Source organism: Trichechus manatus, unplaced genomic scaffold (genome assembly GCF_000243295.1).
Source record: "Trichechus manatus latirostris isolate Lorelei unplaced genomic scaffold, TriManLat1.0 scaffold00092, whole genome shotgun sequence".
Lineage (NCBI taxonomy): Eukaryota > Metazoa > Chordata > Mammalia > Sirenia > Trichechidae > Trichechus > Trichechus manatus.
The window spans coordinates 7,471,987-7,475,089 of NW_004444028.1; the positions used below are offsets into that span (position 1 = coordinate 7,471,987).

The 3,103-nt window shown below is 42.6% G+C and overlaps 1 non-coding gene across 1 annotated transcript; it reads right to left on the reverse strand.

Annotated features, from left to right (window-relative positions):
* Nucleotides 1–2,392: 2,392 nt before the first annotated feature.
* LOC111821615 (small nucleolar RNA SNORA81) lies at nucleotides 2,393–2,571 on the reverse strand. Its single transcript, XR_002824979.1, has one exon. It is a non-coding gene; the product is annotated as a small nucleolar RNA SNORA81 (small nucleolar RNA).
* Nucleotides 2,572–3,103: the final 532 nt, after the last annotated feature.

Genomic DNA, 3,103 nt, shown 5'->3' on the forward strand with positions numbered 1-3,103 from the left:
CTATTGAGTCGGTTCCGACTCACAGTGACCCTGTGGACAACAGAACGAAACACTGCCTGGTCCTGTGCCATCCTCGCAATTGTTGCTGTGCTTGAGCCCACGGTTGCAGCCACTTTGTCAATTCATCTCTTTGACCGTCTTCCTCTTTTTCGCTGACCCTCTAGTTTACCAAGCATGATGTCCTTCTCCCGGGACTGGTGCCTCCTGATAACATGTCCAAAGTATGTGAGATGAAGTCTTGCCATCCTTGCTTCTAAGGACCATTCTGGTTGTACTTCTTCCAAGACAGATTTGTTCGTTCTTTTGGCAGTCAGTGGTATGTTCAATATTCTTCATCAAGACCATAATTCAAATGCGTCAATTCTTCTTCAGTCTTCTTTATTCACCATCCAGCTTCCGTGTACATATGAGGCGGCTGAAAACACCATAGCTTGGGTCAGGTGCACCTTAATCCTCAAAGTGATATTTTTGTTTTTAACCCTTCGAAGAGGTCTTTTGCAGCAGATTTGCCTGATGCAACAATACATCTTAGGAATCCTTGACTGCTACTTCCATAGGCATTGATTGTGGGTCCAAGTAAAATGAAATCCTTCACAACTTCAATACTCATTTATCTTCGCAACAACCTGCAATTCAATTTATTTGGTGATAAAACCACTATCACTATGCCAGGGACAATACAAACTACCAGAAAACACCAAGAAAATCCCAATTATAGAGGCATTACCAAGAAAGCATAAGATATGAGCAACGTGACTAAAAAGACTCACATGTAAGCTAAGACAACCAGATCTAACAGCATTATCGATTTCTCCTTTGATTATCCACAGTATAAAGTCCAAAATTTGGGCTACGTTTTACATTTGCTTTCCCGCTATGTTCTGACTGACCACAACTCCTCCCAAGTACAATTTTAAATACATCTTATGACGTTACTAGGTATTTTGTTTCCTAATTCATTTACCTGATTTTTAAGGTTGTCTGGCTGACAAATCACATTTGAAAAGTAATGCGTGTATTTATTTCACCAAAATAAAAGCAAGTAACTCAATAAGGATGACAAATATTGAACTGAGAATACAGTTTCACGAGTGGTGGGCAGATCACCGTTTATAAACAAAGACACCAGTTGCATGTAAAAACCATGAGCCTGAGATGCAATGCATGTAACTGAACTCTGATTCGAAAACAACAGCTGCGCTCTACTCTAGGGCACAAATAGTAAGAAACTACGCATGAACGATAGGGGCCTGCAGGTGCAGTGGTCAGAGAGCTTGGCTGCTAACCTAAAGGTCGGCAGCTCGCCAGCCACTCAGCAGAAGAAAGATGTGGCAGTCTGCTCCCGTAAAGATGAGAGCCTTGGAAACCCTATGCGGCAGTTCTACTCTGCCCTATAGGGTCACTCTGAGTTGGAATCGACTCCACAGCAATGGGTTTGGTTTTCTATATATAGCTCACTGAGGTATGTGGTCTTTATAATCCCACATAACTTGAGATGGCAAAGGCCGCTAAAAACCTTCCCTCTAAAATCGTCTTTTGGTAGATGAAAATTGTAATTAAATAAGGGATTGACCAAGAAGTCAGTAGCAGCCGAAGCGTGGTTTGTCCCTAAACTGAAGTCCATCATGATAACATATAACATCTCTTTCCCTCTGGTCCATGTTAGCAAAATCCTAACCAGCCTCAATTCTCCAGAGTTATCCGTCAAGCCAGTGTTTACGCTGGTCCATGTGTGACTCCACACGTCCCTGCCTGCTACAGCACCGTGGCAGACAGGGCTGGAATAGTGACAGCTGTAGTTTAAGCAGGGGGCAGAGACAGTGCCGCACTTCACAGCTACCCTGTAAGGAGATCCTGCCTCAGTCTATTACACAAATAATGAGAAATTAACAGCAATACCAGAGAAGAGCACCTCTTGTTAGTTGAGAAGCTGTGAAACCCCTGACAAACACTTTCTCAGAAGCCAGTATAGCCCTCACCTTGAGTTCTGAAAGGAGTCCCCGATGGAGCAAATGGTTAATTGGTTGCTAAACAAAAGGCTGGGTTTGAGTCCACCCAGAGGTACCTTGGAAGAAAGGCCTGGCAATCTACTTCTAAAAAATCAGCCACTGAAAACACTATGGAGCACAGTCCTACTCTGACATGCATGGGGTCACCATGAACTGGAGTTGACTCGATAGCAACTGGATTTGTGCTCTGAAAAACAGCAGCCTGGTGGTCAGTCTCATATGTCACAGAGAGCATACAGCTTCCTTTCCTACAGTACTCCAGACAGGAGAATGTTAATCCACAGCAGAGTTGGAATAAGAAGTCATTTGATTTCTAACTTTCATCCCTACCATTGAAAGGGACCACTTAGAAATTCATTCCGTGGATTCTGCCTAAATACAGACACTGTTGTACTAAACGTGAGAACAGAGCACTCTGGACGGAAGAAAGAGGTTCATCTCAGCCTGTCAACTCTCTGGTGCAGCTGCTTCTCTTCTTGTGTTTACTCCACCAGCTCTATTACAAACACTAAGACATGATACCAGTTTCTGCAGTTTTAGCACAGAGCTTGAACTCATTGCAGTCAAGTCGATTCTGAGTCATAGCGACCCTATAGGACAGAGTGGAACTGCCCCACGGCGTTTCCAAGGAGGAGCTGGTGGATTCCAACTGCTGACTTTTTGGTTAGCAACCGAGCTCTTAACTACTGCACCACCAGGGCTCTTAGGTTAAACGAGAAGACAGAAAAAAAAACAAAAACCTTGGTTATAATTTTTTCAGTATATAACTTAGAAAACCATTACCTTCCTCCAAAATTTTTATAGAACGCTGATCCTTTCAAGGGCCAATACTTCCTTTTTCACCAGAATTTGAAATGAATCTCTCATGAACTTTTTCATGATTTCCAACACATTGGTTAGCATTGAGGCCAAAAGCAACACAACCTTAAAAAACAGACAATGACTAATTATGTTGACACATCAAATGAGAAGTATAATAGTTTTCATAATGATACTTAGAGAAATGATGTTTGAGACCAACCGCCCCTGTCTTACTATAGAATTGAACTAGACAGAGACTGCAGGAAACAATCGCTCTGAGCAGGAAGAAAGGA